General features: G+C 45.4%; 1 protein-coding gene across 1 annotated transcript in view; it reads right to left on the bottom strand.

Moving 5' to 3' along the window:
* Positions 1 to 5,703, bottom strand: part of GNG2 (G protein subunit gamma 2) — a 373,365-nt gene extending 367,662 nt beyond the window's left edge. The window contains exon 1 of the mRNA XM_069637468.1: positions 5,484 to 5,703. The gene's annotated coding sequence lies outside the window, so the exon portion shown is untranslated. The remainder of the gene's footprint in view (positions 1 to 5,483) is intronic.
* Between the last annotated feature and the right edge of the window lie 19,732 nt (positions 5,704 to 25,435).

Raw genomic sequence — 25,435 nt, 5'->3', positions numbered from 1 at the left:
CATTTCCAATTCTTTCTCCCCCAACACAGCAGAGAAATAACACTTTGTGCAACCAGGAGAGGCGCATCCTTTTCCGGTTACTGTGTCTTTCGAGCACATTACATCAGCATGTAAGGAGAGCAGTGCACTGGGTCGCTGGCCATTAACTGTAGGGTCATTTTAATCAGATATTCTGCCTTTGGGGCCACATGAGGCAATCGGTGCACACAGTATGCAGTAATTAATAGTTTGTATTTAATTCGAGAATGTGTTGTGTGAGCCAGGATCATTCTTCGCAAACCCCTTCATTGCAAAGATGTGCAGGTGAAGCGGTACTGCCACACCATCCACTTATTAAAAATGACTGCCCCCATAGCAGTCTCCTCTACGCTTGACAGGGAAAGGTGCAGCTAGCGTTTGTAATGTAAAGTATAGCCCAACTTCTGCCATTTTACTTGAATCATTTATCAGCCCGTCACCATGGCAGGTGGGGGGGGAGCAGCAAATACACCAACCCGCGTCAGCAGAAGTGCCATTTGATCATCAGTCTATTACCATTCCACAAGACGTAAGGAGAAGTGCGCATGACAGTCTGACATCAGCCTATAGGCATCCTGTATTAGTGTGCATGCCAGTCTGACATCAGCCTATAGGCATCCTGTATTAGTGTGCATGCCAGTCTGACATCAGCCTATAGGCATCCTGCATTTCAGCGAGTCGCCATCTTGCATAGGCCACCAATAATGCTCTAGCAATAACCTAACAAAATGCCTAGCCTGCATGCCAGCTTCCATTAACCTAAGCAAGGAAAAGTGCATTACTCACTACTTACTAGCCCATATAAGGAAAACTGTGGCCTCTATGTCAGACACCACTTCGCAGAGAAGGCCCCTCCCCAAGTCAGATAGTGACCAACGGAAGAGTATCGTTTTGCATACCTTCTCCCAAATTGTTGTAGTATATTACATTCAGTCATCGCTCTACCGCTACTACCTGCCCAACTTTGCCAAAAACCATCCCCAGATCCCCTTTGGCCCTGCCTAGACACCAATGAAGGCACAAGTTCTCAGCATCTTGGTTAGCTATCAATTGATTTTCCTCTGACCCGTGGTGACACACCAAGAACACCCTCTGGCCCCTCTAACTCATGGTATCACACTCCTATGACGAGAGGCTGGGGTCTACGGATGTATGTGATTTCTTCGAAAATATGTCACCTAGTGGAGATTTCACTGAATCCCTTTCACTGAAAAACGAAATCTACTTTTTACTTGGTCAATTTATTTATTTATTTTTTAATGCAGGGAAGAACCCCCGCTGCCCCACTCATCCAACTTATACCCTTACCTCACACCCCACCTGTTATGATTTATACATATACCATCTCCCCTACCATTTTCGGTGAAATAAATTCAGTGAAATCTCATTAGGTGAAATGGTATTCGAAGAAATCTATGGTAACGGGATTCTACAGATACAACAGGCCCACATCCGACTCCCACCAACTGAGCATCAGAAAGACACCCACAGATAACAACAGCCTCCCACCCCCACTGGCGGACTGGAAGGAGACGGGCCATTAGGTTAATGACCAGGTCTAGAAAAGACCTCACCCCTCACATGCACCTTGGCTTCCTACCACAGCCAATTGCCAGAATTACACCCTTTCAGTCAATGCACAGATTCATTAATGAGGCCAGGTAGCCCTGTGTGGTCCTTTGTTTACACTGGTATGAAAATCCATCTATTGGTTACCTTGCCACCATGGTAGGAAATGGGCTGGCACAAGACAGCAGAGCTACAGCAAAGTTTGTCTTGCCATAGCGCTGCTCCGTCCCCAGGCCCAGGAGCTAGACCAGGAAACACCCAGATCTGTTCCCAAGTCGACCTCTCAGCAGTGTCAGGACCTGGGGTGGCACATGCTACCCTTGGAATCTGATTGGCTTCCCCATTGTCCTGAACTAGGATCATTATGCGTGTGTGCGCTAGTACTTCATGCCACTCCTGCATAAGTCACTGCCCCACTTGGTACGCAGCACGAGCAGCCTGCACCCTGGAAGACTCTGCACAAACAAATAAATGCAAAAACGGCCAAAACTGTTCAGAGGCTGTCCAATTGGTATATACGTCTTGCAATTTAGTCCAATTTTTGTTTGGGTGAGTTTAGTAACCAACAAAAAGAGCAAAGTTCAACTTCCATTACTCACTCATAAGGGTTTCTTGCTGAATCAATATCACAAACCATGTTTCAAATTTAAAATTGTGGGCATTCTTATGCTGCCAAAATGCTCTTTGCTTTTATGCAAATAGAGGGACAGGCTTCACAGAAGTGGCACATTCCCCTTGAAAACCGCTGGTAATCAGGTCAATTGTTTTACGTCTCTCTGCCTCTCTGAAACTTGAGGAGAACCATCTCTGGTTCCTGGAAGCACCTCAAGACCTTCCTCTTTGCTTCGGCTTTCTCGCCTCCTCACCCTGCTGATCTCATGGCTGAATCTGAAACTGCACTGGTTACCTGGCTACCCCCTGATCTCGGGCCCAGGTCCCCTCCTTTCCAGTTGCACACCTGCACTGCCCCCCTGGCAACCCCCGCACTTGGAGACTGTTTATGTATCCCTACAGCCCCTACCAGAACTACCTGATGTCTGCACTTACCCATGCACTTGCCACCAGCTGGCCGCACTTCTATTTTTTATTTATTTTCTTTATTTATTTTACTGTTATCTTATATACTGCACTGCACTGCCCCATCCCCTTTCCCCTTCCTCCCTCCCCTGCGCAATCGCAATGTCACCTGGCCTAGTAGGATTAATGTCTGACTTCCCTCGGTTTCCTTTGCCTCGTCGTGCCTTCAAACACTTGTGTATAGGCGCATTATAAATGACATATACGTGGCATGGTCTGGGGCCACGCCCCTTGGCCCTGCCCCCACTCCCAAAGAAGTGAGCGTTCCCAGATATTAGTTTTCCATTTTCAGCACCGCCTCTCATTCACTAAGATCTACACCACCTTGAGCACCTTTAAAAGCACCTCTTTAAAAATGTATTCCCCATCACGTTTGGCCTCCCGGGTAGACAGCTCAGCGGCAACGTTCTCGCCTTAGAAGCAAGACAATTCGGAGCAACACAGGTTCGATCCCTGGGTCCGCGCTTAGAAACCTCTGGGTATTGAGCGTTTTGAAACCTCTGGGTATTGAGCGTTTTATAAATAGCCAATCATATATGCACTTACCCAAAGTTCACTCTGGTGACTAAGTAGTACCAGTGTTAGTGGGAGGTCACTCCTCGACATACCGCCATATTATAGAAACGTTGTACCGATGCAAATGAAATCGTGTAAGGTATTTAGAACCCGGGTAAAAATTAACCTAGAGAAAATCTGAATTGTTAATACATTTTAGCACCAGGGCAATCATTGTTCCTGTGCATTTGCAGTACACAATAGCAACGTGGATTCATTGCGTGCGCTCTTTTTCACACTTGTCGTGCATTCGGCGCTACACAGCCCTTCTTATTCAACGTGCAAAACGCAGGATTACAAATAACAGATTGTGGCAATGAACCTCAGACCAGCGTGCAGGGAGTACACTATGACAATCTATAAAAAGGTACTAAATGTGGAGCTTCTGCCAATACATCCCAGGGGGACTGCATGCACGGGCCGCGTGCGTCTGCTCCCCACATGCACACGTCCTGCTCGGTCTGGAAGCGGCTCTCGTAGCGCAAACACGCACATTATGTGACAGGCGCGCGCCACCCCCGCCCTCCATATGACAATGAAAGACCCTCAACGTAATTAAAAGCTGCTGCTTCTGGAAAGCTGCTTTTTTTTTTTTAAGAAGGTTGGTGGGATGTGGAAACGCTTTCCTGCAGTTGCTATGGAAATACAAGCAAAGGAGTCTGGGATGACAATCGACAGTGCAATAAAATCATACAGTCGATGTGACCCGCCCCCTCCCCTGTCAGCTACTCGGGGTCCGGCTGCCTTTGTTAACATTTTCACACAGTGGATTGACGCGGTTTCGTGATTTAAAAAAAATGAAATAACGCTGCCAGGCCTTGCACCCTGCCCCACAAAGGCGACCTCTTTGCCGATGCAGTACATGGGTGTATGTAGGTTAGACACCTATATGTAAATATAGCCCCCCCCCCCAAATCTACCGAGTCACGTTCTGGCCTATGTGCAACGCCCGTTTAAAGAAATAATCGAGTCCAAATGGCAGGCAAGGAGCGCTTTACCGCAGCCTCTGCGCTTCCACCACAGACTACCTCGAAGGGAGTTCCCAGGGATTTCCCTTAACCCATAGGACCAGACGCTGCACATCGCCTAGTTGTGTTTATGGTACAAGGCAACCCGCATTCCGGACTCACCGGGCTCCTCAAGGCCATTACAAATTAAAAACAGTGACTGGAAAGCAGGGGTACGGGGGCAGCGCTAGGACCACCACTAGACGTGCTCCAGTCATGGCACCTCACTCTCCTGATGAAAAAAAATTATACCCACTCCTTCTTCCGACTGACTTCATGGTAGGGGTACAAAGGGTTTCCCCAGACTCCATCAGAAGCCGCATATTTTCTTAAAACGCTCAAAATGCCTGCATTTGCAAAATGGACTGACAGAAAGGGGTTTGGTCCTCTGCTTTATGAATGGCCAACTGAGGAAAATGGAGGCTGGTAATTAATATAACACACCCGGCAGCAGGGCAGAGCTTGGTCTCGGAGGCTTACGTTTGTCAACATTTCCTGTTATTTTCAGAGAAAGGTAGCGGAATAAAAAAAAAAAATGTCAAAAAAAAAAAAACACAGCGGTGTGCTGCTGCTTACACCGTTTCCTCGCTGCACCTCCCACACACTGCACACTGGATCGGAGCCCCAAGGATTAGCGAGATTACATTATGGCAAAAGGCAAGCAAATGCAATTAATGTTGCCCCTCGCAACGACGTCTTTGGACATTAATTCTTATGAATATGTGCACGTGAAATGGTTGCCAGCCTCCCCGCCCCATCAAAGGCGCTTGGTGGACGGGCCAGTCCCCTGAAACCGTAAACGTGAAGTATCCCCTCAGAACCCACGCCAAATAACTGATATGCGACATACACGCCTCGTTCTCACCCATCGGGGATGTTTTGGGCTTGTGTACTTGTGTCACGTCATATTTTTTGTCTTTTTTATTAAATGTCCGCAAAAATGCACGCGTCCCCATATACATTGCAAACCGCTGCGTTTGGTTTGCAGTCGTGGGCCACAATGGGTTCCAAATGGAAGGCTCTCTGTGGCATTTCATTCGTGAAGTAATTCCGATTCAAGATGTACTGTTATTCAGAATGGGTTACATGTTTACTTCTGAGACTGCGGCTCTAAGGTTTTTTTTGCACACTGCTGTAATTCTATTCAGTCCAGTCCACTGAACTCCGTCTTAAAAATCGTCTAAACCCCACGCTAAACCCGCCCTTCCAAATATGCTCTGACCGCAGGCGAGTAAATAGGGACTTTTTTTTCTTTACCTTGGCGTTTGGCGACCGCTCCAACGTGACCGATATTCCCCTTTCTCTCCTTAAAATAGCCGAGGCGAGCGCGAGCCTCCCGAGCTAGCAGCTGTATGGCAGCTCCGCGAGGAGTCCCCACCCAGCTTTGTCTTCAATCATCATTCTGTGTACAGGAAGCAGCCGCGCGCCCACTTCCTCCTCGCGCTCGCTGCCTGTGCCGCGGGCCTGAGCTCCCCCTCGCTGCACTTTCTGGGTCCCTCCTCTGCGCTGCTGCTTTCCCCTCTGCGCGCTCTCTCTCTCTATCTGTATTCCTTCCTTGCCGTCTGCTCACGCTCATGCCCCGTTCGCGTCCTCCAGCCGCTTCCACATACATACACTGCCTGTGGTAAAGTAAACACGGTAATCAGACGGTTCAGGCCGTGGCTAAAAGTGCCCAAAGTACACGTGATTACATTGCCAGAAAGTGACCCTTAGCCCCAGCAGTTAATAATATTGTTGGATAAAGCGGGCTCTCTCATCCCTGCAGCCCCCCCCCGCCCCGCCCCTCCCTTCTAGCCTAACATCTGTTATGGTGACAACCTCCCCTAAGCTCGCTCCATCCGTGCTGCCCAGGGTGCCATGCAGTGCCCTGTGCCCAAACTAGCGGGGCCTCCCACAACTCTTTTACTGGCCACATCTGCAAATAAAACAGACATTTTCCAGCCACAGACTCTCATGGGAGCCCAACTGCCTCGCACAGCCCCTTGCATGCATCGAGGCCATCCAAGCTGTGCAGTGCAACATGGAATATTATCAGTTAAAATGTGAAAGCAATTCTGAACCTTTGCACAACTGATGCCAATATGCACATTACATCATGCACTACTAAAAAGCAAGTGACTACAAACAGGCAAACAATGTTACCCTACACATATGGTATAAAAGTCACAATTTACAGTCACCAGGGCTACCCACTTGGCGCCCTTTCTTCTTTGAGCATAGCAGTGTCAGCCCCCATTGGCCCCCCACCCCTTGTTGTGATGAAGAAACATACCTAGGGACCTACCTACTAACTGACAAAAGACAGGCACACATTTTGCATTTGGAAACAACAGTCACAATTTATTGGAGCATACAACACGGGGGCAACCCAGCCCACAAACATCATGGTTCACAACCATACTTTCAAATTGGCCCAAAAAGCAGGGAAAAGTTCTACTGCTGAATGTATTCGGTGTCCCCTTGCCGTCCCTGGCTTCCGCAAGGCACCGGACATACACTCCAGCTTTGTACTGCACGGAGTACTTCCTCCTCGGGCCACTGAATCTTGAAGGTGAGGAATCTCAAGTGTCCCTAAGGGACTCAGTGCCCTTCGTCCGATTTTGGCTCGCGTGCGGCCATTGGGAAACCTGCCCACGGTTCAAGCCACAGCGTACTCTCCTCCCTGGCTAGGACTGCCCCGAATTCCGCCTGTGACAGAAATGGAACAATTAATACATAATACAGAAATTATGAGCAAACAACATTTGACCACTTACACCTCGAAATCCGCTGAAAATTTAAAATTCTACATCCTTTGTATAACACCGTTAGAGAAAAACATTCTACCTTCTTTATATAACACCGTTAGAGAAAAACATTCTACCTTCTTTATATAACAACGTCAGAGAAACTTAAACCACTAATAAGAACACATTATACAACTACTTACATCTTGAAACCACTGGAAACAGAAATTTCCGTCCTTTACATTGCTATTGACCTCCCCTCTACTAGCTCTTTTTTCTCATTTCAGCTTGCAAAGAAAAATGCCATGCATCCAAAGCATTCTACCACCCAGCAGTAGGTGCTGCTAAATGCTCCAGAAGGGTGATGGAGGGTGGGAATTCAAGCTGGGGAGGCACTGGAAAGAGACTGGGCTCCAGTCCCTCCCCAGTTTATAAGCAGTCCCCAGGGCGCGCCGGAAGCTCGTGCCCTGAGAACTGGAGAACTGGAGTCCTATAGGACTCCATGGGAGTGGGGACTTACAGAATTCCGCCTCTGGAATTCCCGGGTCACTGGGGTCATAATGACCCAGTAATTCCGGGAATCACAGAGGCGGAATGGTAACACGAGTACGGCGGTAACCTGCCGGTTTTTCCGGCTCGGTTACCGCTGGACTCGTAATGGGGCCTAATGTCTCATTGGACCTCTAAACTATAGGGCTCTTTGGTACGTGGCCCTTCATAATTGGTTGTCAAGCTTGTACCATTCTGGAATATTCCACTCATTAGCAGCACGCAAGCTGGCATCCCAGGTGCTGGTGGTTGTCGGCCTGGTCATGCCTCCCCACCCAATTAGTCCATCATCCATCATCACTCAAACGGTCTGCCATGAGACTAGTCTTTGAACTTGGTCTTGCAAAGTATCACAGCTCCTGGGAATAAAAGGGAGTGTGAGCATGACTATCTTCTGGTCTCAGTGTATCCTGCCCAAAGTCTATTTTCATCCGATCATGTGACTGGAGACCATGTTTTGAGCTTCCTTGTTGTATTTAATAATATTAAATGAATAAAACTTGGCACTCAATGTCCTTCTGCCGCACCTTAACAGGAGCTTGGCTCTCAACTTCTCGTCCATTGTATCTTTTAATTATAATTAACTAGCTTCTTGGCTGCCTCATCCCTTGACACTGGGCCAGGCAGGCCTCTTTGATTCTTCTTTGATCTGCAGTCAAGCCTATTTTGCTACGCCACACTTTTCCAGCCCTTCTATTCATGGGGTCCAGTTTGCCCAAAAACGATGTGGAACTTCCAGATTCCTATGCCTATATATACCATGGCACATCGCTGTAATCTATTCACTACATAGCCAGACTTATGATTATTTTGCCTACTTGTGTTACTGCGTCTGTACAATTATAAAATGGTTGTCTGTTTCTTCCGCGCTCTTCACAAGTATGATCATCATCCCGTATGAGAGTTTACTCCATTCTTACTTCGTCAACAGATTCTATATGGTTTATTCATCTTTCTTGTCATCTCTTCTGAGGTGTGTCACTCTACTTCATGTGACATCACCAGTCTCGTCTTTCATTCGTCTTAACATGCTCTTCAGGGATCTTTCCCAAGAGGCTGTCAGTTCTCTGTGGATACATAAAGAATGGTTTTCTTAATGGATACTTTGCTTCAAAGGCTGCTCGTGTTATGAGCATCATTACAGGTGTTTTGCTTGTCACTATTTCCGGTTCCCAACATATAGGCAATTTAGGGGCAGCACTTCCTGCAGAGGCTTTTGGCTCCTACTCTACACTCTCCCCTCTGGTTGATTCATCAACCACTCTCTCACCAGTCTCTGCAACTATACATCCTCTCTTGAAGAAGTGCTTCCTAGGAGTCCAGATCTTCATCATGCCTTTCAAAGATCCTGCTGATTTTACATGTTCATCAACACTCCAGGTCATGTGGCTGCACTGTCCACTCGGGCTGCAGTAGATCAATTTTCCCACATACCTCTTGTGGTCTCTTGGATACAGGAATCTTGTTCCCTCACGTTCATGGATGCTAGCTTTTATACAGTCTCTGATTTGTTCATAAGTCAGCTCCTTAGGTTCAAATCCAGATTAAACATCGATCATAATCTTCATTCCTACTGCTTTCTTTGCTGTCTTCTTGCACTGTGTGATTATTATCTTGATCACACAGAATCCAAACTTTATCATCAGCAGTAATGCTCCAAGGAACTTAAAGATATTCGCCATCCATTGTGGTACCCATGAGAAGATTGCTGCAAACCAACTGTTATCTGCAATATCTTCCACGTCATCTTCCATTTTGGTATGTAGAATTGTCAACAACGTTATGGCCTCTGTCAAGGTCCCATTCTCTTCATCCTGAGCAGGTATGAATGTGCAACATGATTTTCTGATTTTGGCACAAACACCTCCATCCATGGCTGTTATGTCCAAGACATATCTATTGTGGAGTGTCATCAGTCTTATGGCTCTCAGCTCTTCTTTGATAGCATTGAATCCCTTTATGGTAGTGTTGTTCGTCTGCAGGAGCTCCCAGTTATCTGTAACCATTTGGCATTCGTCATCACCTGGATCCTGGTTATGAAGATTGTCGTGAATATTGCTGAAGTCTGGCTGAACAATCTGGGTTCATAAGGTATGGCATCAAAAGCTTCTATTGATTTAGCTGAGAAATAGTTCTCCCTCTTTGTCCTCTTGAGAATCTCAAGTGATCCCTTCTTCCTTAGATGAGCATCAGCCTTTGGAAATTCTCCAATGTTGAAGTCACTTTTAGGAATCACTAATGCTGGAACATGAATAATCACTATGGAGCACAATCCTCCCCAGTCTCTGGGTACCTTCATATAAGCCTTAGAAACACAGGCCCAGTAGTGGCCATTATCACTACCGTCCCATCCTTCATTCCTGATACATCAAAGATTCATCCATATTGTTGGTTTTCTCCAACTTTTCTTGTGCCATTGTTTTTGAAGCATAGTTCTGCATTTGCAAGAGGCACTATCTGTACTGGGCCTTCTTTATCTTAAAGCCACGTAAGCAGCTTGCCAAGTTTCATCCAGAGAGGTTTGCATCCCTTCTCCACACACTCAATAACTGGTTTATGATGTCCTGTTACTGTCAATGCTCTGCATATGACTACGCCTTCTTCCCAGTCATCTGGTGAAAATACAGTTCCCCAAATTTGCATTTGGCCTCTCTTTGAATCTTTGTACTTCTTAATCAGTCTTTCCTTGGCAATTGAGCTTTCTGTTTATCTCCCATCTGATTCCTGCTCCTTTCATTCCAGGGTGTTTGTATCTTATCATATGATCTCTGGTGTGTGTGGTCTTGCTCTTGTCTTCAAATCTTGAACATAATTGCCTTCTTCTTGTGCTGACCATTCTGTCACCCATATCAAGGATGCTGTTCAACCCTGGAATTGACCTCTTGTATGGCAGAGAGCAAGGTGTGAGCAGTTTGTACGTCTATTTCTATAGCTATGAATATTTTAGAACTACCCAATACATAGGGTAAGAGAGCACAGACATAGCAGCTCTCTTCAGAGGTTCTCATGCCCACCTCTTTCATGTGCTGATACCACATGTTGTTCCCCAAGTGTGCTTTACTGTTAGATAATTATTCAACTCATAATCATCCTCTCTTGCACTTCTCTTGGGTCTCTTTCTGGCCAAGTGCGCTCTCATGAGTAACTAATGAAATACATCAGTATACATCCTTCCTACAGAGAGAATCATAGGAACACTTGTCAGTTAAATAGGTGATCCTACATGTGTTACTGGTGTAGGGATAATCACATATGGTCTTGGCCTTCATGCAAAAGGTATGTCTGTAAGGGTCACTGGTTGGGAAGAATCAAAGGGAATGCTGCCTTTTTTGGACCAGCTAGGTAAGCAGCATGCATTAATAGAAACAGGAACACAATCATAGATGCTGTGCAAACATATATTAGGCACCAATACATTAGTCCCCACCAGTGGCGATTTCCCATACATCATTGAACTTGCTTGTTTCCCTCCACTGCATCATTTTCAGGATTCCACATTACGCCTATGTATTATTTTTTAAGGATGGAAAATATCTATTTAATCGTTCAAATTTGTTACATGCTCAGGCAGTTGCAGAATCTGCTCAATATTTGCTGAGATCAATCTCCTTATAATTGGACCAGTCTTAGGATCGTGCAAGACAGCAAGAATGTCAGTACTTCTCCCCACAAGTGCAGGATATGACCTAGGAATAAAAATAATAAGCAAGAGCCGGTGAATGTCGACATCAGATAGGACCATTTGGGTGTCCAAAGAGAAATTCAGTAAGAAAAGAGTCGGGATACTGCTCCCTCTTCCAATTTTTAACCAAATGTTGTCATTCAGGCATAATCATGATGTGTCAACCATTTTCTAAAGCTAATTTTTTCAAAAGATTTCTGTGGCCAAAGAACAAGTTTGCTTTCTCACTTCCTGCTATAATATCTATAAGGTGTGTCCCATGGGAGCCACTGTCCAAATGCACACTTGCATTTATTCAACTAATCATTTCACCGTCCTTCTTCCTTGTCATCGATCGAGTCTGCACATGCTGAACTACTTTGTGCTGCCTTGCTTCCGAATCGGCTGGGGGTGTTCCGTTCTCACCAGAATATAGTTTGTCATTGCCCAAGTGAATCCATGCGCATCGTTCACAGACCTTTACTGCTGAGGGAATAATGTCTTCCACTTTGTACAGACCACTGAAACAGGGCTCATGCCACTTCCTAGTGAAGTTACAGATTAGCACGGCATCTCCCTCAAAAAGCTTAGGCACTGATAAAAAATTCCTTAGATCCGGTTGCTGAATGGTCTTTATCCGTGTCCCGAGACTGACACCCCTTGCGCTTGAATTGATATCAAATGACAGAGATACTAGCGGTCATACATGTCAAATAAGCAAGTAACTAATTTCCTAACATTTCTGCTGTCTTCTGGGCATCACTCCTAATCCTTGATGGAGGAGTCAGAGGCGCTCTTATTCCCCTCCCTGTTACTAGTTCATGGGGTGTGAGATGGTGGGCCGACCCGGGCTGATTCCTTAATGCATATAATGCTAAGGGCAGACAATAGAGCCCTCCGTTCTTTAGTGACAATTTCAATTCAGCGATCCTATCTTTGAGAAGGCCGTTGACCCTCTCACATATCCCATTCGCTTGCAGGTGATAAGCCGAAGAAAACTTGTGCTTTATATTCAGTAATAAGCTAATCTGTTCAAATAATTCATTTACAAAATGTGGGCCATTGTCGGATCTCAGCACCTCACATACTCCACATCTTGGAAATACTTCTTGTAATAAAAACTTCTCAGTACAAGTGGCACCAGGGTGTGTACATGGACCTGCTTCAATCCATCTCGAAAAAGGGACACACCACGACTATCATAGACCTGTATCCAATACAAACTTGCAGCATATCAACATAATCGATATGTAAATGCTCAAAAGGAACATTCGGTCGAGGGATCACTGCAGTGATTGTTCGCAATGTGTGCCCAGCAGTAAACCTTTGACATAAAATGCAATTTACTACATAAAATGCAATGTGTTCTAACAGGTTTGGTGCAAACCAATCCTCTGCAGTAGTTGTTGCAAGGCTTTCACTAGGTAAATACGCAGGGTAGTGCAGCTGTTCAAGCGCCACCCTTAATGAGGCTTAAGGCATCACTGGCTTTCCAGTCTGTCCTGTCACCACAAAATTTTCGAAGGGGACAAAGAGCACCCCCTCTTTTTCCACAAATCTTGCTCTTCCTGCAGTGCACCACCTTGAATTTCCATTAACTGTGTTTTCAGCAAATGATTAAACCCTTAATGCATTATGACAGCCATAATATCCCCTTTTCTTATACGAGGAGCATCATTATACGAGATTATACATTATAAATGATATTATACGAGATGTCTGAAGAAGTTGCAACCCTTTTGATTTCTTCGTCCGCGGCATCATTTCCACGTGAGATAAAATAAGATCTCTTGGTATGAGCTGCGCATTTAAGTATTGGAATTCCGGCTGGGAGCTGTACTGCCTTAATAAGCCTGTCCAGTAATGCTGTGTGTTGCACAGGAGTGCCGTCAGCTCTGAGGTAGCCCCTCCTTTTCCAACATGCTAGCCCTGAGTGCACGGTTGGCATCACACAGGCGTTGTTACTGTACACCATCACTTCCTCGCCTTCGTATTTCTCAAGCATGATAATAAGCGCCACCAACCCTGCAGCTTGTGCCAAAAAATGAGAGGGCAGCCTTATGCTTGCCACAATTTCAAATCCTCAGTTTTCTCTATACCTCACCACAGCTGACCCAGTCAATCTTTCTCCATTAATTTGATACATTTTTGATGACCCGTCAATAAAGAGAATCTCTCCTCCGGACAGCGTGTTTTCTTTTACATGCGGTATGTTCTCATATGACTCTTCGCAACTTGCGCACTCATGCACATACTCATCCTCTTCCACTGGTTCAGCTACAAATGCGGCAGGGTTCACTATTCTGCACCTGCGCAGGATTCAATATAACAACTTCATATGCAGATGCTCTCTGGAATGTGAATGTACCCGTAGGTTTTTCCAAAACGGCAAACAAAGCATGCTCAACAAATAATGTTATGGAACACCCCATCACTATGCTCATAGACTTCTCAATAACAAATGTGGCTGCTGCCAGCGATTCTTTGCAAGGAAAGTGTCCTCTCATAACTGGATCTAAAATCCCACTGTAATATGCCAGAGGTTTATACCCCAGTCTAGTCCTCTGTGTAAGCACAGCTGTCATAACTGATACATTCGTGTGTGAAAACAGGTAAAACTCCTCAGAATAATTGTGAATTCCTAAAACCGGAGCAGTACAAATTGCTTTCTTTAATTCTTCAAACCCTTCTTCCATTTCCTCAGTCCATTCTATTTTCTCATTATTCACTTCTGCCTTTTTTTAAAGCCTTCAAAAAGTGGTCTTGTGTATGAGCTATAATCAAATATGCATGCTCTAACATAGTTGCATAATCCCAGAAACTGCTGCATTTGTTTTACTGTGTGCGGTTCAGCTGTTTTCAAAATTGCCTCAGTCCTTTCAGGTGTGACCTTTTTTCCCTCGTGTAAAATCAACTGGCCTATATACAACACTTCTTGGCAAAACTGTAACTACTGCTTGTACACTTTATATCCCTTGTCTTCCAGGATAATCATTAATGAACCAAGTCTTGCCTGCACTCATCCTCTGTTGTGTTACAAACCAAAATGTCATCTGCGTACTGCAGCACAACACTCTTCAAATCAATATTGCCTAGGTCCATTTGCTGGACCCTATTAAAGATCGATGGAGACTCACAATACCCTTGAGGTAGGCGAGTGCTTTTCAGTTTGGTCTGGCAAAAAGTAAATGATGTCAGATCTTGGGAGTCCTTATGATGCGGGATTGAGAAAAACACATTTTTCCAATCAATCACTGTGAAATACTGTTGCTTCAATGGGGATACTACATAGTATCGTCACAGGATTTGTAACTAGAGGAAACTCTGCCTCTACAATCTGGTTAATTGGCCTCATGTCCTGAATTAAACGCCATGACCCCCCCTTTCATTTTTTCACAGGCTACACAGTGGTATTGCATGGTGACTCTGACGTCACCAAGATACCTTGTTCCATCAGTGCAGAAATAGTTTTACAAATACCCTTGTCCGCCTCTCGAGACATGGAATACTGTCTTGCTCAAGGTAAAATTGCTCTTGGCTGCAGTTTAATCTTAACTTCTCCCACCCCATTCAATAGGCCTACGTCATAGGGGACTGTAGTCCATAATGAGGTTGGTACTTTTTCTATACTGGACGCTGTCGCACTATCATTATTCGCTGTGGGACCTCTCTTTTCTCTATTTTGATCCAATAGGTAATGTTAATGTCAAATATCACTTCATCATCTGCTGGATTATCTCTAAACATATTCTCATCTGTGAGGTCAGTCAGTCTATACCCTTCCCCAATGGCAATGACTGTCCTCCATGGCCTGCCCCTGTCAAATCCTTCGAGCATGGCCAATTCCCCTCATATTACGGCTGCAACTAGTTCTAGAGGAACCAATCATTCCCCCTCTTCGTCCATAGGTATCTGTGGCCTAAATAAAAACTCATCAGGTATTCTCATAGTCTTTCCCACTAAGTGGGGTAGCCATGTTAACAAAATGCATTCCCCATAATGGAAGACTTCAGGTTCCATTGGCACTCCCTGCAGGGTCATGTGCCCTGTAGATGCCATAAATAAATTCCCCCACATTTAAATAGAGTATTCCTGGAGTCGAACATACTATTCTATCATCAGTAAACGAAATCGTCATATTAAGATTTGTCATTAGATCTCTTCCCAGAATATTAACTGGTGTCTGCTGTGAATACAATAATGGAACAGGCATGTCACACTCTCCTATAGAGACTGGCAACTCATCAGTAAAAGGAACTCTACTTGTAGCTCCAGAGAAGCTTTGAGCATTCATGGCATTTCCCGATGATGGAAATGTTCCCTTTCGTATACATGAGCGAGTTATGCCAGTGTCTACTAAAAAAGAAAAAGAGTTGCCTCCCATCGACACATTAACCCTTGGTTTCTCTTGGGGGTCTGGTGTCACTGATAGTACTGAACACATCAAGTCGCCCTGTGAGCTGTCCTATTGTGGATATATGCTCATCACTGTACCTGTAAAAGGACTTCCTCCCACTACAGAAACACCCCCTAGTCTAGGAGTCAATTACTGCCCTGTGTTTGCATTCTGCTGTATCTGCATGGGGGCATGCTGTGACTGTCCTAGCACCGGATTCAATGGTGGTTGCTGTGGTTGCTGTGTCTGTTGTATTTCTGTCGCTTGCTGCATTTACGACGCTTGTGCTTGATACATCATCTGATCTTGGGCAAACCCATTCCTAACTTGTGGGCTATATACAGGAGGATAAGTTGTCCCCGTTCTTGAAAATTGGCCATTCTGTACAAACCCTTGACTTCCACACATGCACGCAACGTGTGCTGCCATGCTCACATTCTGGATATCATTCTGCATATTCTGAAAGCCACTCTGATTATTCTGGAAATTTCCTCTCCCCCTGTAACCCATTCCTCTGCCTCTTGGCATAAACCCATTTCCTCCTTGGTCCTTGGCGTTGATTATCTGCCTGCAATGCACCCATAACTTGTTGCTGAATTCCCAACCCTGCTCTGCTTGTTAATACTGCACCTTCTATGGCATATTTTGACAATTTCTTCTGAACTAACTTAGCTTCTTCAAGCTTTCTAGCCTCTTCTTTCTTCTTGTTTTTCTCTTGCAGGAGTCGACAGTGATGCACTATGGTCAACTATCTTTGCCCAAGGCCTTGCTCTCAGGTTTGACAGGTTGATCAAGTACAGTGTCTATACAACTAACCCCACTAGCCCACTCCTCACCTGATGAATCTGTTGGAGACGCAGTAGATTCGTCTTTAGAACTTTCCTTCTTCTTTTCTCTCTCCAGGTGGCTCTTGTGGACTTGGTTTCACTCTTGCTCTTGAATTTGAAGAGAGAAGGACGGGCTCACCTAGAGTCCACTTTGCCAAAGAGGCTATGTGCCCGGCAGCAGGGACTCCAGGGAGCCCACCCCAAACCAGGGAAAAACTGGATGAAAAAACCCTGGTAGATCTTGATATGGATGTTAGCTGATGCAGTCCATAGAGAAATCCAGTAAGAGTGAAGGCGAGAGTAGTATTGCCTACAAGTACCAGAATGCACTTGTTGCTGTTGTAGTAGGCGGTTGCTTGTTGTCCGGGTAGAGGTCCAGCAAGCGTGCGGTTAACATGCAGAGATAATGGAACACAAGGAAAGGACCGTGTGTCAGGAAAACACAGCTCCGACGGTAGACACCGCTCACAGAAAACAATGAAAGCTGGAGAACCGCCCAGCACGGGAGAGAGTACAGCAGTAGCAGGAAGGACTGAGAGAGAGGCAAACAGGTTACGGTGACAGACGCCACGCAAGCGGAGAGGTAAGTAGTCCAGAATGGAAGGAGGCAAGAAGCCGTTCGAGTGGGAAGCAAAACCCACTAGCAAACGACAAACAAGGTAAGCAGAAACCGGGGAGGGAACACAAGAGGGAGCGTAAGCAAACTTACTCGCGGGTACAAAGTAAGGAAGTTGCAACGTACAGGTGCTTCTCATCTGCTGGTCTTTAAGGCGGCTAATACTGGAAGACTAGAACGCGCTGTGTGTTGCATGGAATACATCAGTCCTTCTTCCGTATCGATCATCTCCTTCATACTTTCCATGGGCGATATGTGACAGTATGCTACGCTCACCTGGTTCCCACAGGGGCGTCGATCGGACCCGGACAGCTGCGGTCTCCACCAACGTGATGCGTAGTGAAGAGATGACAGTCTGGACTGGCCCGCCTAATGTTGTCTGCTGGACTCGTAGAAGTATTCTCCTGCAAGTGGCGAAAGGGATTTAGCCACCCGTGGACTTTAGTGATGCCCCCCCCAACTGTTCTCGTTCTCCACACTAATCACCTCCGATATACCCTCTTGGTAACCTCACCTTATGTTTTTGAATGATGAGCTCTCCATCCTGCTTGGCATGCAGGGGCGCGTAGATACCAGTCACTTCACTGGTTTGAAGGTACTGGAGGAGTTCCGGAGGAATATTGACTCCAGTGCCTATAAAGTTCAAAGAGTTCAATATGTCTGATGTTCACTCTTGTTCCATTCCCTCGTTAGGTTGCAGCTGGGTCCAAAAGAATATTGCCTGGAGGCAGCTGATGGCGTTCAGGTAAGAGTCTGTATTACCAAACACTGTCCGGTAAAAAAGGTTGCATGAGTTTAGCTTGCTGTTTTCTAGCCCTTTATAGGTGCAGGATAGAAAGATGCAGCGAAATAAAGGATAATACCTCCGGTGGTAAAGCAGGTAAGCCTATGGTGGCAAAGAGATTGTCTTTGTCGGTTTTCCGGAATCAGGTAAGGAATCAAATAATGTCCGTGATCTAACCTGTACTCCTTTCTTTTCCTTTTGTCTAGGAGCTCCAGATTCGAGGCTGGTGTGGCAGAAGACTGGATGCTGACTTGCAGACACGGTGAGCGTTACGCTGCTGGATGCAGAATAACACGAAGCATGAGCTGCTGTTCGGGCGTGGTTTAAATAGCCTGCAAAGTAGTCCCAGGTAAGAAGTTCCCCAGAACCACACCTGAGTAAAAAATAGTCCCTGTAATAAAATAGTCCCATCCAGGGCTCACGTTGGCTTGGACTCTTTTGCAGCATGGTCTGCATAAGGTAAGTAAAGTCTATGAGCCTGGCGCCTATGGTGCCAGGACTGATTTCTATGATGAGCCTGGCGCCTAAGGCGCCAGGACTGAATCCAAACAGCCCCCAGCCGGGGCTGTTGGGGTTTTAATCAGTATCTGGATGCCTGCTCGCGGGGCTGATGGACTCGATCCGGATGCCCGGGGGTAGGCATCATGACAGCACTCCCCCCCAAGGCCCCTCCTAAAGTTGTTCTTCCCCTTGGCCCTGGCTTGTCTGGGAAGTCCCGATGGAATTGTTTCACCAATCGAGGAGCATGAACGTGGTCACTAGGTTCCCATGACCTTTCTTGTGGTCCGTAACCCTTCCAGTCGATTAAAAAAAAAGTCTTGATTTAACCATTTTAGAGTCCAGGATGTTTTTTACCTCGAATTCAGGTTCTACATCTATTATGATGGGGTCAGGTGGTTTGATTAACCTTGTCCCGGGTTGAACTGGTTTTAGAAGTGAAACATGAAAGACAGGATGAATCCGCATATTAGAGGGTAATTCTAATTTGACGGCGACCGGGTTGATAATGACCTTAATGGTGTAAGTTCCAAATATCTAGGATTAAAAGTCTGAGTTCCTTTCAGAGGTATATGTCTTGTAGCCAGCCAAACTTGGTCTCTGATTCGATATGGTGGGGTCTCACTTCTATGTTGATCAGCATTTTTCTTGTATTTCTCTTTTGCTTGTTTCAAATGTTTTGTTGCCTCTTTAAAAGCTTGTGTAATAGTAGAATGCAGATGAGTTACTGCCGGCAATTCTAAATTCTGGGGCGAATCGAGTTCTGAGGTTCGAGGATGATGTCCATATATGGTATAAAAGGGGCTTTGTCTGGTTCCTGAATGTACAGAGTTATTGTATGTGTATTCAGAAATCCATAAAATGTCCTTCCAATTACTTTCGGTTTGGTGGAGCATACAACGTAGGTATTGTTCAAGAGTCTGGTTGGTTCTCTCCGTCTGACCATCGGTTTGGGGATGGTGACTGGTTGATAACCTTACGTCGATTTGTGCCAATTGACAACACTTCTGCCAAAATTGCAAAATGAACTGACTACCTCGGTCAGAGATCAATACGGAAGGAAATCCATGTATTCGAACAATATTTTCGAGAAATTCCTTGGCCAAGATTGAAGCAGAAGGTAATCCTTTTAAAGGAATAAAGTGGGCCATCTTGGAAAAAAGATCCACAATAACTAGAATGGTGTTGAATCCATTACATGGCGGTAGATCTGTAATAAAATCTAAAGACAAAGTGTGCCATGGTGTGGGTGGAATATCTAAAGGTTGTAAAAGACCAGCTGGTTTCTTCTTTTGACTTTTGTTCTGGGCGCAGATGCCACAAGACAGTACAAATGACTTTACATCTTTTCGCCAGGTGGGCCACCAGAATTGTCTTTTAATTTTAGCTTCAGTTTTTTGCAATACCTGGGTGCCCTTCCATCAGAGCTTCATGGTAATTGGAGATGACTTGTTCTTGTAGTTCCTTGTGTGGTAGAAATAGACGCCCTTGATAGTAAGGTAGGTCATTGACAAATGAATAATCTGGGCCCTTTTTAACCCAGTCCTGCAGGGCTGCTGAATCGAAAAGTTGTTGGATCTTTAAATGAATATCTTCTATGGTCTGTAGAGTAGTTATCCCAAGAATTCGTTGTTCAGGAATTATAGGCATCGGTTCCGGGTTCGAATATGCTTCTCCCATCCCAATTCGGGATAAAGCGTCTGCCTTACCATTCTTACAACCTGGTCGATAAGTGATCACGAAATCGAATTCGGCAAGGGATAAGGCCCATCGAAGTTGACGCGATGATTGGGCCTTGGCTGTCTTTAAATACTGCAAGTTCCTGTGATTATAGTAATGGTATGCCTGGCACCGAGAAGATAATGCTGCCAAGCCTTGAAGGCGGATTTGATGGCTAACAACTCTTTATCGGTAACCTCATAGTTTAATTCGGGGGCTGAGAATTTTCTGGACCAAAATGCTACTGGATGAAGTTGACCGGTTTCCGGATCCTTCTGGGACAGGACAGCCCCCATGGCTAAACTGGATGCATCGGTTTCAACTATGTATGGGAGCTCGGGCGTGGATGCTTTAAGACAGGTGCCGATGTGAATTTCAATTTCAGTTCTTGGAAGGCTTTTTCAGCCTCTTCGGTCCACAAGAAGCGTTTGTTTTTTCGCAAAAGTGCTGGGATGAGGTGTACAACATATGAGAAGTCAGGAATAAATCTGTGGTAGAAATGAGCAAATCCAAGCATGCTTTGCACCCCTTTAACTGAACTGGGTGATGGCCACTTGAGAATTGCGTCCACCTTTCGAGAGTCCATTCGGACTCCTTTTGGAGTCAGGATAAATCCAAGGAATTCAACTTCTGTAGCATGAATAACAAATTTTTCCAATTTTGCATATAACTTGTGCTGGCGTAGTTTCTCAAGGACTGCACGAACGTGCTTAACATGGTCTGATTCTGAGGAGGAGAACACTAGAATATCGTCTATGTATACGACAACACAGATGTCAATGAGTTCACAAAGGTCATCGTTCATAAAATACTGGAAGGCGGCTGGTGCACTGCACAACCCGAAGGGCATCACCTGATATTCGAATAATCCGTACATGGTGCGGAAAGCGGTCTTCCATTCGTCGCCCTTCTTTACACGTACCAGATGATATGCCCCTCGGAGATCTAATTTAGTGTAGATGCAAGCATCCTTTACTTGGTCTAGTAGTTCAGGGATCAGAGGCAATGGATATCGGTTCTTCACCGTGATCTGGTTTAATGCGCGGTAGTTCATGCACGTTCTGATGTCACCTTCCTTTTTGGGCACGAAGAATAAAGCTGAAGATGCGGGGGACTTAGATGGACGAATGAAGCCATTAGCAAGGTATTGGTCCAAGTATTTATTTATTTATTTATTTTTATTTTATTTATTTGTTACACGCCCAGGCCCTCGAGTGTCACGGCGTGGTTATAAGACAGCTTAGAGATTAGTAGAATTCAAACATTACATTAGTTGCATTACATGATATAAATTACAAAATATTCACAACAATATACAGTGGACTAAATATTCACAACAGTATACGATGGACGGGGTCCTATCTTTGGGTGCTAATATTGGTTGAATAACCAGGTTTTTAACTGTTTCTTAAAGACCGTGAAGGAGGATGGTTTTTTGATGTTGATGGGTAGGGTGTTCCAGTGTTTGGGGGCTAAAGTGGTGAAGCTGCTGCCCCCTGCTCTTGTGGTTTTGAATCGGGGGGGGGGGGTCCAGGAGGAGTTTGTCATTGGATCTAAGTAATCTCATGTCAGATTTGGGATGCAGCGTGTTATTGAGGTAGATAGGTCCTTTTTTGGTAAGGCATTTGTGGGTGATGCATAATGTTTTGAAGATAATTCGGGCTTTGATGGGGAGCCAGTGGGCATCTTTCCTAGTCTTGGATATATGGTCTGATTTTTTCATGCCTAGAGCTGCCCTCAGGACTTTATTTTGCAAAAGTTGCATTTTGGCTAGGTTTGGCTAGGTTAGTGTTGGAGGTGCCCAGTAGTAATACATTACAGTAGTCCAATTTAGATAGGACCAGTGCTCTGGCTAGGGTGAGGCAATTTGCTGAGGTGTAGGCCGTGGAGGAGGAAAGTACATTGATCTGTTTAGTCATGGTCAGGCTGGCATCGATGTACACGCCCAGTGTTTTTACTTGCTTCGACACTGGAATATTGGTACCGTCGATATTGATGGTTGAATATTCTGGCTGAAGGGTTGCTATTTTGGCTGGAGATCCTACGATGAGGACTTCTGTCTTCTCATCGTTAAGACATAGGCTGTTTAGTGCCATCCAGTTTTGTATGATGACGTACATTTTATTGATTGTTAATGTGTCCTAGTCATAGTTGCCTGTAAGAGGTATAAGGATCTGGGTGTCATCCGCAAAATTTGTGTATATGACACCCATATCGTCAAGTGCTGAGAACAGGAGTTTGGTATATGCGTTGTACAGCGTGGGAGAAAGGGGACTGGGATGGGGTTGGCTGCTTCTTTGCCTATGGACACTCTGGAGGTGCGGTCGGTTAAGAAGGATTTCACCCAAGCAGTGGCTGCCCTAGAGAAATTTAACTCGCGGGCAAGTGAGTTACAGAGTTTGTCGTGGTCCACCAGGTCAAACGCGGCTGAGAGGTCCAACAGCAGGAGAATGCAAAGTTTCCCTGAATCTCTGATGGCATCCATCTGGATTTTGAGGTCCAAGAGAGCTGTTTCAGTGCTGTGGTTGGGCCTGAAACCTGATTGTCTGGTACCGAGGAGCTGGTTAGATTCTAAGTGGATTTGAATTTGGTTGTAGGCTAGTTTGTCAATGATTTTGAGTAAAAATGGAACCGTGGTTATGGGGCGATAATTAGTTGGAATGGTGGGGTCTAGATTTGGTTTTTTTAGAAGCGGGGTAACCCAGGCTTCTTTAATGCAGGTCGGAACTGTATTGGAGTTGAATGAGGCATTGACAAATTTAGTGATGAGGGGGGTCAGGGTGGGTGCACAGGCTTTGACTAATTTGGCTGGGACAGTGTCTCCTTTGCAGTTGGATGCTTTTAGTTTGGAGATTGTGTCGAGTACGAGATCGTGGGTGACTGGTGTGAATTAAAAGGGGGGGTTGGAGTTGTCGCTGGAAAGGGTACAGGGATAAGGGGTGGGGGAGTTTTTGGTTGCTAGGTGTGTTTTTTTGGAATTGATTTTATTTTGCAGCATAGTGATTTTGGAGGCAAGAGCATCTTGTATGGTGGTACACCATTCTTTGCTTGTGTTTGTGGTTGTGTCGGTCGGAAGTGGATTTTCAAGTTCTCTAAGGATAGAGAAGAGCTTTTTGGAGTCTGATGCTGCATTGCTAATACGAGCATTGTAGGCGTTTGCTTTATGGGTGATGATAGCTGATTTGTAGAGGGTATTTGCGTCTTTGAATGCTTTGGCTGAGTCCGGGGAGGGATGTTTATTATGGGCATGCTCGAGCGAGCGTTTTTTCCTTCTAAGGGCGATTAGTTCCTCGTTGAACCAGAAGTTGGATTTTTTATTGAGGCGTCTTAGTTTGGAGGTGACAGGTGCTATGGTGTCAATCGCTGTGGAGGGGCATTTGTGGTAGTACTCAGCGATGGTAGTTGGGTCATTGCTGAGGATTGAATGGGTATCTAGCAATTTGTTCAAGGTGGGGTCAAAGTTCTCAGCTTTGAGCTTTTTAGAGTTTCTACTTTCAATGGTGTCCATCGTTATGTTCTTGGGTGTGCAAGGGTCGTCACTAATGATAGTAAATTCTATGCAGTAGTGGTATTTGCGTCTTTGAATGCTTTGGCTGAGTCCGGGGAGGGATGTTTATTATGGGCATGCTCGAGCGAGCGTTTTTTCCTTCTAAGGGCGATTAGTTCCTCGTTGAACCAGAAGTTGGATTTTTTATTGAGGCGTCTTAGTTTGGAGGTGACAGGTGCTATGGTGTCAATCGCTGTGGAGGGGCATTTGTGGTAGTACTCAGCGATGGTAGTTGGGTCATTGCTGAGGATTGAATGGGTATCTAGCAATTTGTTCAAGGTGGGGTCAAAGTTCTCAGCTTTGAGCTTTTTAGAGTTTCTACTTTCAATGGTGTCCATCGTTATGTTCTTGGGTGTGCAAGGGTCGTCACTAATGATAGTAAATTCTATGGAGTAGTGGTCTGTCCAACTAAGTGGGGTGATCGGGCCTAAAGTGATGTTGGTGTTGAGGGAGAGGATCCAATCAAGGGTTCTGCCCTTGGTATGGGTGGGGACATTGACGTGTTGGCAGAATTTCATGTCATTTAGTGCCAGGAGAAGGGCGGTTGCTTTGGTATCTTGGTTATCATTAAAACCAAGATTCAAGTCACCAATGATGATACATTTTGTTTTGGGTTTAAGGAAGGGCGCCAGTATTAGTGGGATGTCTGTTTCTGGGTGGCTGTTTGTGCTAGGGGATCTTTAGATGACCGCTATGTTAATTGTGGTGTTTTCATTCAAAGTGAGTTTGGCGAGCAAAGGTTCGTACCCTGCGATTATTTCAATGGAACTTGATCTTAGTTTGATGGTGTTTTTTGTAATGATGGCAACACCGCCTCCTGGAGTGGTGGTTCTATCAGATCTGAGAATGGTGTAATCTGGTGGGATGGCCAATGCTAGCAGAGGACCTGAAGCTTGGTGTAGCCAGGTTTCTGTGATTACTAACAGGTCTAGGTCAAGTTCGATGATGAGGTCATGAATTTCAATGGCGTGGGATCCAAGGGAGCGGGCATTGATGAGTGCATTATTGAGACTAATGGGCGGGTTGGGATCCTTAGTGGGAGTATTTTTAGTTGGTGGGCAACTTAGTGGAGTAGTTTTAGTTGCTGTAGGCTGGTTGTGTTTATTATTTGTTGTGTGGGCCGTGGGTTTGGGTGATCTCGGTGGCTGGGTACTGGTAGTGGGGTTGTGGTGTGGTAACCTTGTGCGTGCTCTTAATCGGGATGTTCTCTCATATCCTAGGATAGGGTGTGTTTTACCATTGCCAAGTACCAAGTACCAAGTACCAAATACCAAGTATTGTCGTAGGTGACCGTTTTCGGGTTCCGTAAGGGCGTAGATTCTACTGCATGGAGGTTGTGCACCGGGTATGAGGTCGATTTCACAATCGTATGATCTATGAGGTGGGAAGGTGTTTGCCTGTTCTTTTTGGAAAACATCCTGGAATTCTTGATATTCATGAGGTAACTGCATGACTGGATTAGCGACTGTGGCCAGGCTTTTGTTCAAGGTTTTTTCCGGGTAACGGGTGTGTGCACACTCCGGGAAGGTTACTCTCTTCTCTCGCCAATCAATACAAGGATTATGTGTTTCCAACCAAGGTATCCCCAGTATTATTTGGAACTGCGGGGCTTTGATTAAGTCAAACACAATAGTCTCTCGATGCCCATCTTGACCCAACAGTGTCATCTCTGTGGTGGAATGAGTTACAGGCCCAGAGGCAATTTCAGTTCCATCGACTGTGGTGATAACATCCAAAGTGGTCTTTTTGCAGAGAGGTAGATTCATCCTAGAAGCCTATTCGTGGTCCACATAGTTTCCTACGGCCCGCTATCAATGTATGCCCTAACTGCGTGCATATGTGATGGCTGCCTTGGATCAATAAGACCATTGGTATGATTAGGTGCG

Source organism: Ambystoma mexicanum, chromosome 14 (assembly GCF_040938575.1).
Source record: "Ambystoma mexicanum isolate Mex_15411 chromosome 14, UKY_AmexF1_1, whole genome shotgun sequence".
In the NCBI taxonomy this organism is placed as follows: Eukaryota; Metazoa; Chordata; class Amphibia; order Caudata; family Ambystomatidae; genus Ambystoma; species Ambystoma mexicanum.
This window is presented reverse-complemented; position numbering and strand designations above follow the sequence as displayed.